The 12,108-nt window shown below is 36.7% G+C and overlaps 1 protein-coding gene and 1 pseudogene across 1 annotated transcript in view; both read right to left on the bottom strand.

The window, feature by feature from the left end:
- KCNG2 (potassium voltage-gated channel modifier subfamily G member 2) overlaps window positions 1-12,108 on the bottom strand; it is a 168,881-nt gene that overhangs the window by 49,714 nt on the left and 107,059 nt on the right. The window lies entirely within an intron of this gene.
- Window positions 279-3,714, bottom strand: LOC141501054 (large ribosomal subunit protein eL13 pseudogene; annotated as a pseudogene).

The following is a 12,108-nucleotide window of genomic DNA, read 5'->3' as shown; positions in this document are numbered from 1 at the left end:
TGGCTATACATAACTTAGATTTCTTCTTTTGAAAACTTGCCTATCATATGTTTTGACCATTATCAATTGGTGAATGGCTCCTATTTTTGTAAATTGGACTCAATTCTCCATTGTTGAGAAATGGGGTCTTTTTCAGATAAACTTGTTATAATTTTTTATATTATTTCATTGTCTATAATTATTATAGTTTTTAATTATAATTATAATATTATATTTTATATTATATTAATTATATTATAGTTTATAATTATAATTATTATATTATTTCATTGTCTTTTAATAAAATGTTTCCCCGATTATCTCTTTTAATTGGTCTATTTTTTGCTTGTGGTTTATCTGAGATCATGATTGTTACCCCTTCCTCAAACCTGTTGGCGATTTAGGGAGATGTTTACCCAAAACATATGAAGATTTCCCTTTACAGAATGGGTAGATGAGAAAAATTTATTCCAGTAACCATGAAGATAGCTTAAGAAAATGCTGTGTAGAATTTAGAGCTTGGTCAGACATAGAAATCACCAAGATCAAGCAGCCAGGGCCATCACCAGTCTTCTTGACTGTTTGTCTTTCCACTGGACTTTTATGGTTCTGGAAGAGAAAATAAGCCTGACAACTTTGTGTAATTCTGCCTCACTTAAATTCAGTTCATATTCAAGTCAAGACATGACCCCATGATGTCATTGATCCTCTTTGAAAAAGAACAGACAACAATTCTCTATCTATAACTTTTTTGCATCACTCTCATTTATTTTCCCAATTTTTCTTCTATCATTCTTATCTGTTTAACTCTTCCAGGAACTCTTGTTAGGCCTCAGTCCAATTAGAATTTTTTTTTTGAGGTTTTGCTTTATAAATGCTTCCATCTTCTTGTCTTCCTAGTTTGTGTCTTGGTCTTAGTAGTTTTTTATAGGCATGCTTTTTTTTGTGATTTGTACATTTTCCATTCTATTTCTTGATGTTAAATTTTCTGTTAAATTGAGTTTTGTTTACTTGGTGAAAGGGAGGAACTGTTCCAAACTTCAAGCTTTTTCATGCAGCTGTTTTTGGAGCTAGTTCTGTGGGGCTTATAAGTCTTGGGTGCTTCCAAGATGGTGTGATCCAAAGAAGTTGGTCACTGGTTTCTTGGTCTATGCTCTGATCTTTACCCAGGATGGGCTCTTGCTTCCCTGCCCACTGAAAGCTTATCTTGGCCTGGAACTCTGACCTACCACAAACACTTTCTACTCTGTAATTGCAATTGCATAGAAACTTTGGATACTGCCCAGAGCAACACCCTGAACTCTGATAGATTAGCTTTTATTTTTTATTTTTTGCTTGAAACTGAGTCTTTATTTCATTTTCTAGTCACCAACTCCCATGAGAGTCCCTCCCACCATCTCCCTTTTATGTTTTGCCTCTATTAGAACAGGAACCTTTCAAGTGAAGGCACTATCTTACTCAAAGGAAGACTTGTATTGGAATTCCTAATGCTTAGTAAAGCATTAGCCTATAGTAAATATATAAATGTTAACTATTTGTATGTATGCATCTTTCTCTCTAGCTATGCCTTAGACCTATTGTTTCAGCACATTGCTTTGGCAATGTGATCTCTCTGTCCTGGATTATTGGTTATGCTCACTGTTCCTATCCAAATATTGAGGCAAAAATGCAGGACAGGAGAACATGCCACCCTTTTATTTATGTTCCTTCTTCATGGCATTCGGAACTTTAGTAGGATAGAGCTGCCAGTTGGCTTTGCCAAATGAACAAAAACAACCTAAATAATTGTATTTTGCCAAGGAAGTGAAGCTTGGCACCTTTCCCTTGCTAGGTTAGTCTCTGCCAGAGAAACCAGAACACTTTCTAGTCTGTTAAAGTTACTCACCATTTCCCACCAGGAACTCTAATGCCCTTGCCTCCCAGAAACATCTAGTACATCAAGGGAGGCAATTAAGGCCACCATAAAATTATGGTGCAGCAAGGTTATTAGTATTTAAATTCCCTAATACAGCCAGTATCCCTTAATAGCCAAACTGACTGGGGAGACCTAATCATTTTTCCCTTCCTGATAGAAGTAGGCTATTGGAAAACAAAACATAACAAAATACCACTAGTTGCTATGAAAAAAATAAGTCATTTATTCATTGTTATGTTGATGGCTACAAAGTCACATAGTTGTGTTCAGAAAAAGGCATCAAAATAAAAAGAATAGGAAGAAGATAACTATCACAATCATACCTTGCCTACTGTTATATATCTGTTTTACAGAAGAGGATAATGAGAAATCTGAGTTGAGAGTATGGAATAGTTGTTTCTTAAACAACACCAAAAAATCATTGGATTACCATGAAGGATAGCATAGTGTGATATGGCCAAGCAGAGCAAAGTTGGTATAATATACTATATTTTCATATTGTTTATTTTTAAATGATTATGATCCTTGGGTTTTTTATTTTTTTTAGGTATTGGAAGTGAGGTAAAAGGAGAAAGATAATTTGGCTCAGGAGACTGTAAACTCTTTGAGGGCAGGACCATAGTGGTACTCATATTTTGTTTTGCTATAGAATTGAATTGATTATTTAGGTAGTAACAGCTACATTAAAAAGGTGACAAATTTTTTGTTTCCTCCCTTTTGAAATAAGGGGGGATAAATTAGCATTTTTATTTCTAGGAGGAAAACATCATGAGGAGAAAACAGAAGCTAATGTTTTTATCCCAAAGGAGTAGATCTTCAGATGACTTATGGAAAATGATGCATAATCTAGCACCATTTCCCACCATAGCAAAAACTTAGCATTTGCTAGGAAATCAGTTGAAAATGCTGATCTCTCAGTCCAGATTTAATTTCAAGACTTGTTCTATATGACTGTTCTATATGACTGAGAATGATTTTTTGCTACCTTCCTTTGAATTTTGTTTTGTTTTTATTGAAACTTCTCAGAAACTGTTTAGTTTTTCTTTTCCATATTTTCTTCTGTAGCTTCCTTGGTTCATGTTGCCCAAATTCCAAAGATGGATATTGACCCAAGCCATTTGAAGGCTAGCAAATATCATGGAATTTTTCTTTTTTTCTTTTTTTCTTTTTTCTTTTTAGGTTTTTGCAAGGCAAATGTGGTTAAGTGGCTTGCCCAAGGCCACACAGCTAAGTAATTATTAAGTGTCTGAGGCCAAATTTGAATTCAGGTCCTCCTGACTCCAGGGCCAGTGCTCTATCCACTGCGCCACCTAGCCGCCTCTGGAATTATTCTTATCTTCAGTAATGGTGTGAGCTTTCTTTTTCAATGTAGACATTTTTGAAGAGCATAACTAGTCCTGAAAGCTGGGTTGCCAACTTGAGTTCTTCAGCATTTTCCTTCCTGGGATGGTTTCCTTGAGAAAAGGATCAGTTTGGAATGATATTCTTTCAGCTACTGCACATTCCCCTGGAAAGACACTGAGGACTTCTTTTGGTGATGTGGGTCCACAGAGATATCAAAAGTCTGTGCCACCTTTTTAAATGGATACTAGGCACCTGAAACACTTCCAAGCTAAATCTTCAACAAGCACATACTGTGATACCAGATAGTAGGACTCCTCAGAATGGGCCAGATTGGACCAGATGCAGACAAGGAGCAATTTGATGGGCTTTGGAACTTTTGTCTTCTAATCTTCATGACTGGCTGGTTAAACTATGTGGCAACTTGTCTTTGTCAGTCTGTGGAAATGAGACTTCATGCCAGTTCAGCTGGGCACCATGACTGCTTACAGCCTTCCTCATAGGCACCAGAATTAAGCAGAAAGAAAAGTGGCATCCCAAAGTATACTGGGATAGCAAGGATTTCCCACTTTTCTTTTTAAAATGTGTTTCTTAAATTTTTGCTTTTATTATTTTTATTTTTGTTTTATTACATTTATTTCTGAATAAATTCCCTGAAACAATTTTTTAAAGATTAAAAAAAGTAGTTTTACAAAACAGTCAACACATATTTCCTACATCTGATAATTTGGGCAATATTCCACACCCATAGTTTCTCACCTCTATAATGAAAGAAAAAAATGCATTTCCTCAATTCTTTTTCAGGTTAGCCATTTTTTCCTTAAGCCATGGATCAAGAACATACCCTGGACATCATTATTAAATTCCTATTGCCATAGTTACCAGCAAGGCAGAGCAACTTCTGCTTTGTAAAACCACTGTTTTACTACCAGAAGAATTTGCTCTCAGGAATCAGTAGGATTTAGATTGATTTGATTCATGTTTATAAAGGCTGCTAACATCTCCCCACCTCATCTGTGCTTTACCATATTCCCTCTTCATCACTCTATAAGCATGAACAACTTAATCAATACCTCATTTTTCATTCTGTAAGATAATCATGGTCTCTCTTCTTTATTCAGACTGCAGTTGGAGTGTTATGTTTATTTAGTCAAGGATACCACCTTTTTGGAAAGACACTGTCAAGCTGGAATGTATCCAGAGAAGGATGATCACAATGGTGAAAGGTCTGGGACATACAAAGATTAGTTGAAGAGACTAGAAATGTTTAGCCTGGAGTAGAGGAGACTTAATAGGGAACATGACAGCAGTTTTTAAATATTTGAAGGGCTGTCATGCAAAATATAATTAGATTTTCTATTTTTTGGCAGCAAAGAACAGATTTAACACCAATTAGTGATAGTTGTTTTCTAATGGGGGATGCAATATATACAGAGAGGAAATAAATACAAAATAAATTTGAATATAGGAAAGATCTGTAATTTTTGAATGTAAGGGAAATTCTAGGGGTGAGAAGTGATGTGAATTGTGAGGTGTGAAAATTCCCTCCACCAACAAAGATTGAAATTGAATTATGTAGTTCTTAGGGAATTGTTTGGGAAACATAGAGGTTAATTATCTTGCCCAGGGTCACAGGACTAGGGGATATGAGAAGTGAGATTTGAACCCAGATCTTGATTTAAAGCTGCCCATACCTAAGGGGCAACTATGTGGTGCAGTGGATAGAGTTCTGGGTCTGTAGATCCAAATTCAAATTCAACCTCAGTCAGTTAATAGCTATGGGATTCTAGACAGGTCACTTGACCTCTGTTTCAACTGTAAGATGAGGATAATGGTAGTACCTAATTCTCAGGGCTGCTATGAGAATCAATTAAGATAATGGGAAAGCAGAGTGCCCAACACAGAGAATTTGCTTTTTTTCTTGGTGATTCCAAGTTCAGCACTCTGGAGTAAGAAGATTTGAGTTCAAATTCTGATTTGGCCACATATTAACTGTAAGACTAGGCAACCAATCACTGAGAACTATGTTCTCATTTCTAAAATGAAGGGCTTGGATTAGATGATGTCTTTGGTCCCTTCCAGTTCTAAAACTATGATTTCTAGGATACAGAGGGAAGACTGGGGAGGAGGAGGAGAAAGGATCAAGGACAGATTTTAGATCAGGATAGAGAAAAACTTCTTCCCATTTAGAGAAGACTAAAAAGTAAAATGAACTGTTTGAAGGAATGAGGACATATGTCCTGGGAGGAATTCAAGCTGAATCTAGATAATCATTCATGGGAATTGTAGCAGGGATTCATGTGTAGGTAGAGGTTATAACTGGATGACCTCTAGGGTCCCTTCCAAATCTCAGTCTGCAAGTCGCTAATATTTTCTATGAACTAGTAACAGCAGTATGCTGATTTCACAGATGAATTAAGCAGAGACAGAATATGCTTTTCCAAAATGTCATTTGTAGATCTGACAAAAAAAGACTTAGGAATTGAGTTCCATCTTTGTCTCCCATGCTGCTTCATTCTTTAGAGAGAAGAACCACTCTAATCTGGTATTTGTGTGGGGATTGGTACTTGGCAGACTGGAACTGGGGAGGAATGGAATACTGCCTGTACAATATATAAAATATATTATACTTAAGTTTGCCATGTTTGAATCTAATTCAAGTGCTTTCTCAGTCAATGAAAAAATTATCTTGGGTCATATCACTTGGCTTGTCAAAATCAGGAAATCAATTAATATGAAGTGAATATATAGCATAAAATGTTGGTCTCTACAGAAGAAGAGGGTGAGGGGAGTAAAGAGATAGAAGCCTATTTATTTAGATGAATACCATCAATTTTGTTCAAAGTCATTGAAACATGGCTTTTTAAAATAGAGAATATAAATACAACTGTTTTCATGAGTTTAAAAAGTTCATTAGTGAAAATTAGCAAATTCATGCAAAAGGATTACATTTTTCTCCCTACAGTTTGTTCAGTCATTTTTCTGAGGTCCAAATAAATTTACCATATAAATATCCTATGAGAATGAACCCAGAAGAAATCTAAAAATATTTTCTAATGTGCATTAGCACAGTGCCACTGTTAATATAGGGGAGTAAACAACTCTGCAATGTCAGAGCTTTGGTGTTCTATTCCTGGTGTCTCTGGCAGGAAGAACATGGCCCAGATCAAAAACATTGTTGGGGAGAGCCAGAGGTAGGGGTCATTAGGTGGACCCAAAAATACAAACTTTGTATCATTCTGGATCTTGAGAAAGGAAAAAGAAGGGCTTATTGTTGCTGACAAAGAGGGAAAGATCAGATGTATGAGACCTGGGAAATCATAATTAGATATTTTTACTCTCTTCTATTCATTTCAAATATTTGAAAGGATGGATAGATGGGCAGAAATGTAATGATTAAATAAGATGTAATATCCACCTTCATTGAGTTTATAGTCTAATGGGGTACATATGACACTAATGAAACTATTACAATATGTAATAGTGAATGAAAGAAGAAGCTTTGTGGAGCAAAGGAAAGAGTACTAAATTTGGAAGGGGGAGAGAAGGGAATAAGCATTTATGAAGTGCTAGATCCTGTGCTAAATGCAGTACAAATATTACCTCATTTTATCCTCACAACATCTCTGGGAAGAAGATGTTATTATTTCCCCTCTTTTACAGATGAGGAAACTGAGGCAAGCAGGATTACATGATTTGCTTAGGGTCATTTTACTAATAAGGGATAGAAGTAGGATGTAAACTTAAGTTTCCCTAACTTCAGACCTAGTGCTCTCAGTCCAATAAACTCAGTGAATTTGAAGTCAGAGTATGTTGGTGTCATATTCTGCCTTTGTATACATATTACATGTGGGACCCAGGCTAAGTAATTTAATAATAGGTTAAATTCACAATTTTACATGCACAATCTATATCAGATTGTTTGCTGCCATGGGGAGGGGGAAAGGGAAGGGAAGGTAGTAGAAAAATATGACACTCAAAAACTTGAAAAAGAATGAATGTTTGAAAACTACCTTTGCATGTATTTGGAAAAACAAAATAATAAAAATAAGTTAAATTTATATATTACTTTAAAGTTCAAATCATTCACCATCTGCTATTTAAGGTTGCACTTCAAAACAACCTCATAAGACAACCACTGCTGTTATAATTGTCTCTCTTTTCCAGAAGAGAAAACCGAGACTCAGAGAAATTTTAGCACCTTGCCCATGATTACAGTTAAGAAGTAGCAAAATCAGAATTTGAAATCAAAGTTCCAACATCTAGGAAGAGAAACCATGATTACAAAGAGCTAGCAAGGCTTTGTTAAAAATGGGTCACTAGTATATTTAAGTTAATGAACCAAAGAAATTGTATGAATTTTTATTGTGTGAAGGAATAAATTATATGAAGTTTAACTTGATTTTAGCATGACTTTTGATAAAGTATGTTATATTATTTTTGTGGAGAAGATACTGAAATGTGGAATAGATGATAACACAGTCAGATGCATTTGGAAATGATCAGCTAGCTATACCTCAAAGAGAGCACCAAGGGATGAAAGTGAAGATTAATATGATTCTATTATCAAAATAATACGAAGCACCTTTTATAAGCACATTTTAGATTACAAAGTATCTTCCTCACAACAGCCACCTTGTGAGGTTTATAGTACAAATACTACTTCATTTCAATTTAGCTATGAGGAAACAGGCCAAAAAAATTTAAATGACATGTGCTTAGTTATACAGCTAGTAAGCAGCAACCAATGAGCATTTACCATGTATCTATCAGACAATGTACTGAGTACTGGGACTGCAAAGAAAGGCAAAAACCTAGTCCCTAGCCTCAAGGAGCATTCAGGCAATGGGGTTAAGTGACTTGCCCAAGGTCACATAGCTAGGCAATTATTAAGTGTATGAGTATGGATTTAAACTCAGGACCTCCTGACTCGAGGACTGGTGCTCAATCCATTGTGCCATATAGCTGCCCCCATTGTACCACATTCTAACAGAGGAGACAAGAAGATATATATATATATATATATATATATATATATATATATATATATATATATATGAACATGGAAGATTGAAGATAATTTCATGAGGAAAGAACAACTCTGTGTGTGTGTGTGTGTGTGTGTGTGTGTGTGTGTGCATCTGTGTAATGAGAAGGAATTGGGACAGGCCTCATACAAAAGGTTGGGATTTGATCTAAGTCTTTTTTTTTGTTTTTTGCAAGGCAATGGGATTAAGTGACTTGGCCAAGGCCACACAGCTAGGTAATTAAATGTCTGAGGACGGATTTGAACTCAAGTACTCCTGACTCCAGGGCTGGTGCTCTATCTACTGTACCACCTAGCCACCCCTTGATCTAAATCTTGAAGGAAGTCAGAGACAACAGTAGGTAAAGTTGAGGAGGAAGAACACTGTAGGTATGAGGATCAGCTAGTGAAAAGGTATGGAATTGTGAAGGACTTCAAATACCAAAGAGAGTACTTTTAGATTTGATCTTGGATATAATAGGGAGTCACTGGAATTTCCTGAATAAGGTGGGGGGAAAGGTTTACAAAGTCAGCCTTGCATTTTCGAAAAATTATTTTGGCAGCCGAGTAGAATATGGAGTAGGGAGAGAGTTGAGGCAAGGAGACTATTAGAAGGCTCCTGTAAATAGTCCAGGACCTGGTGGTGACTGGGGAAATAGAAAGAAAGGGACATATACTAGAAGTGTTATAAAGGTGAACATTTAAAGAACTGACATCCTATGTATATATGTGTATATAATATAAAGTGAATTTGAGGAAGGGTTGAGGATGACACTGACTTTGAGAGCCTGGGAGGATGGTATTGCCCTCAATAGTAACAGGAGAGTTTGGAGAGGGAAGGGGAGAAACTAATGAGTTCTGTTTTGGATGTGTTGAGTTTGAGATGTCCAATAGATATCCAGTTTGAGTTATTCAAGAAGCAGTTTATGAGGGGAATCTAAAGTGCAGGAGAGAGTATAGGTTAAATATATATAGATTTGAGAATCAGTTGCACTGAGGTCAATGATAATTGAACTCATTGAAAACCTAAGGAATCATCAAGCAAGATAGTACTGAAGAAGAAAAAAAGAAGAGGGCCTGGAAATATCTTTGGCAGACACACATGATTAATGGATATGGTCTAGATAAAGACTCAGAAAAGGAAACTGAGAAGAAATAATCAGACAAGTATGGAGAGGAGTTAGGAAAACTTGAAGAAGAGTAGTTCAGAGAAGATGATGATTAACAAAGGTTATAGATTAAGAAGGCTAAGGAGAAAGAAAGGTCATAAGAAATGGATGGTGTGAGACTTTGGAAAGAGCAGCATCAATCAAATGAAAACAAAAGTCAGACTGAAGAGGATTTAGTATTGAGAGAGAAGATGAAGTGGTGGTACCAATTATAGATGTTTTCTCAAGGAGTTTAGACAAGAAGGATAGGATGATAGGGATAATCCAATCTAGTAAGGAATTTTTAAGAATGGAGGTATGTTTGTAGATGGGAAGGAAGGGGAGGGGAATTGAAGCTTATAGTGGTGTTGATAGAAGCAGCAATCTTTTGGGAAGGAATAGAGAAGCAAGGATGCATATGGAGAAATTTGCTTTGGCAAGGAAAGGCCACCTCTTCAAGAGGAACAAAGATGAAGTCTGAGAGAATGGTGTGGGGAAGAATGTCAGTGATGTGAGAAGAGGAAGTGGGAGCTCTTGGTTAATGGCCTCCATTTTTAAGTGAAGAATGAATTCAGTTTTTATCATATGAAAGGGTGGGTATAGGGAGTTCCATGGAAGGATTGAGGAGGAATGAAAAGGTTTAAAATAATACTATAGTGAGTGAGAAAGTGAATCAATTAGCTGCAATGAGGGCTCAGTTTTCAGTAGAACCAGTCAGCATGATTTTCTGACCTCCAGTTCTGTTCAGTAGCAAGTGAATAGGAACAAAAGTAATAAATGATGGGAGTAATTCATAGTTGGGGTTTGCCAAAGCATTAATGATGATAGGATGAGGGGCAAGGAATGTGAGTATAGAGAACAGTGTAAAGTTGAACTCATTCAACAAAGCACTGATAAAGGAATGGAGAAGAGGCCAGTCAATGTAGGGATGATATACTATGAAAGATATAAGGGGTTGAAGGGATTGTTTGTCATGGTGAAAATGAAGAATTGGATTTATTGCAGGGTCATAAGGCAGAAGGGAAAATAGAATGATTGAAGATTATGATCCCATAAAGGAATTTCTGAGTACATGAACATGGAAGTGGAATACTTGTGAATGATGGCACTTAAGCACATTACATCATCCTTTTATCTGACTAAGTTGGAATGGAGAAGTAGGTCATGGGAATTGAGTAGACTGAGGAACTGAAAGACTTGTGTTTGAGGGGGTGTCATTGTGTATACAGAAGCCTGCTACTATGAAGAAATTAGGAATAAAGATTGTAATCTGAGCACTGAACTTATCAAGGCAGTATGGAAGGGAAATGTTCTGGTGTCAATAAATGATACTCATAAGAATCTAAAATGATTGATAATAGTGGGAACCATAAAGGTTACCAAATGATGATGATGATATTTGTCCTTCATTCTTGAAGAAGACCATGACACCAGGGAGGTGATGTCACGACAAGCACATAAATTGAATTTGAATGAGGGGGGCTGTTCTAAGTCTCCAGCATCACTTTCTCCTCCAGAGCCACCTGGGTCCAAAGGCCAGATATGAATCAGGAGGCAGCTAGGTAGTTCAGTGGATAAAGCACTGGCCTTGGAGTCAGGAGGATAGGAGTTCAAAATATGACCTTAGAGACTTGACTCTTACTAGTTATGTGACCTTGGGCAAGTCACTTAACCCTGATTGCCTCACAACAAGGACCATCTTCAGTCATCCTGATTCATATCTGCCCACTGGACCCAGATAACTCTGGAGGAGAAAGTGAGGCTGGTGACTTAGCACAGCTCCCCCCCCACCATACTCAAATTCAATTCAAGTGCTTATTATGGCATCACCTCCCTGATGTTGTGGTCTTTTTTGAAAATGAAGGACAAACATTATTATGAATCAGAATGAGTGGATATGGCCCTGGATGTGAGGCAGTCAGGGTTAAGTGACTTGCCCTGGGTCAAACTGTTAGTAAGTGTCAAATATCTGAAGCCAAATTTGAATTTCTATCATATTGACTCCAAAACCACCTAGTTGCCCTACAAAGTGATATTGGTAGAGGGATGGTATGAAAGTGACAATGAGGAACAATGTACATTCCAACTCCCCCACCAGGATCATTCAGAACTCAAACCTTAGTCTTCTGATTCCAAGGATAATAGTCTTCTTTTTTGCCACAATTATTATAGAACAAATTCACAGGGAATTTACTCAGTCCATGATTTTTTCTCTACAGCAACAGTCATAACTTTGGTCAGTAAAACTAAGTGAAATGGTAAAGTCAAAAGTTTAAGTTTGGTATTACAAGACTTCTAAAAGGGAATATTTAACAATATCACAAAAATATCACAACTCACAAGGTTAGAAGAGATGCCCTGACCATTCCCAGCTTCTCTTACTGTACTGATCAGGATCAGTCTGTAATCCAAGAATCCTTCTGGGGCTTTTATATATTTTCATTTCGTACCACCTTGTGAGGTTAATGACTTCTACAAAGTTATTGCTTTCCTGCTGGGTAAAGTAGTATTTAAGTCTAGTCACAGGTTTAATTAGTTGAAGAGGATTATAGAGCACATGTGAAGAAATGACTCTAGGCAAGAACTGGCGGCAGCAGGAAAGAGACAGAAGGAACCAGCACCCCAACAGCTGTTAAAATGCGATCTCTATAAACAGCAAACAGCAAAATATCCAATGCAACTAGCTTTGAGCTTGGGCT

This window comes from Macrotis lagotis, chromosome X (genome assembly GCF_037893015.1).
Source record: "Macrotis lagotis isolate mMagLag1 chromosome X, bilby.v1.9.chrom.fasta, whole genome shotgun sequence".
NCBI lineage: Eukaryota > Metazoa > Chordata > Mammalia > Peramelemorphia > Peramelidae > Macrotis > Macrotis lagotis.
This window is presented reverse-complemented; position numbering and strand designations above follow the sequence as displayed.